Source organism: Rattus rattus, chromosome 1 (genome assembly GCF_011064425.1).
Source record: "Rattus rattus isolate New Zealand chromosome 1, Rrattus_CSIRO_v1, whole genome shotgun sequence".
NCBI classification, from domain to species: Eukaryota; Metazoa; Chordata; class Mammalia; order Rodentia; family Muridae; genus Rattus; species Rattus rattus.
Genome location: NC_046154.1, coordinates 253991931 through 253993119, shown reverse-complemented (window position 1 = coordinate 253993119; position 1189 = coordinate 253991931). Strand labels below are relative to the sequence as shown.

At 50.0% G+C, this 1189-nt stretch overlaps 1 non-coding gene across 1 annotated transcript; it reads right to left on the bottom strand.

The window, feature by feature from the left end:
• Nucleotides 1-523: 523 nt before the first annotated feature.
• LOC116890349 lies at nt 524-627 on the bottom strand. The gene has a single exon (XR_004386569.1). It is a non-coding gene; the product is annotated as a U6 spliceosomal RNA (small nuclear RNA).
• Between the last annotated feature and the right edge of the window lie 562 nt (nt 628-1189).

Below are 1189 nucleotides of genomic sequence, written 5' to 3'. Positions count from 1 at the left end.
TTACTAGGTTACCTAGTGAGGCCTGTCTCAGACAAACATACAAACGTAAAGAGGCGTGGTAACACACTGCCCCACCCCTTCCGGTCCTTTCTCTCTGCTTCCTGGTACGCAGCTGAGATGTGACTTCTCAGCTTCCTGCTCTGCCCACTCGCTGCCATGCATGCGTCCCCGACCTTAGGGACCAGTTGTTTTTGGTCACAGGGTTTTATCATAGCAATAGAAAAGTAACCAATACACTCGAAGCCCGCCGTCCCCCACTTCATCTACCTAAGGTTCCATAACTTCCCCAAAGAGAACCACCAGCTGGGGACCAACTGTTGAAACACCTAATCCTTTGGGGCACATTTGCCATTCAAACCCCCACAGCTGCTACTGGGGAGGCTTTAGCCCCAAGGTGGACCAGCAAAGGAGAGGGAGCCAGAGTGTGATAATATTTTGGGAGCTCAAGGGTAGTGTCTTAGTTAGGGTTTTACTACTGTGAACAGACACCATGACCAAGACAACTTTTTGTTTATTTTTTTATTTTTTTATGGAACGCTTCACGAATTTGTGTGTCATCCTTGCGCAGGGGCCATGCTAACCTCTGTATCGTTCCAATTTTAGTATATGTGCTGCCGAAGCGAGCACCCGAGGCAACTCTTATAAGGACATTTAATTGGGGCTGGCTTACAGGTTCAAGGTTCAGTCCATTATCATCAAGGTAGTAGTATGGCAGCATCCAGGCAGGCATGGTGCAGGAGGAGCTGACAGTTCTACATTTTCATCTGAAGCAGAATACTGGCTTCCAGGCAGCTAGGATGAGGGTCTTAAAGACCACACCCATAGTGGCACACCTACTCCAACACGGCCACATGTACTCCAAATAGCGCCACTCCCTGGGCCAAGTATAGACAAACTATCCCAGGTGGGTGAGAGCACACTGGGCAGGCTGGAGAAGGTGGACACTCAGCCAGCAGTGTGAGAGCCAAGGAGCATCAGAGGCTTGTGGACTGTGATGACAAGTTCTCCGACAGCTAAGGGAGTTCACGTCAAATCAAATGGTTTGCTAGCCAGGATTTACCCTCAAGGGAGGGTAAAGTGGAGGCCTCAGGACTTGGCGGAAACAAGGGAAAGCTGGGGATACCTGAGTATCGAACTCTGGTCCCTCTTATACCAAGGGGTGTGATCCAGCTCAGATCTCTGTCCTGGG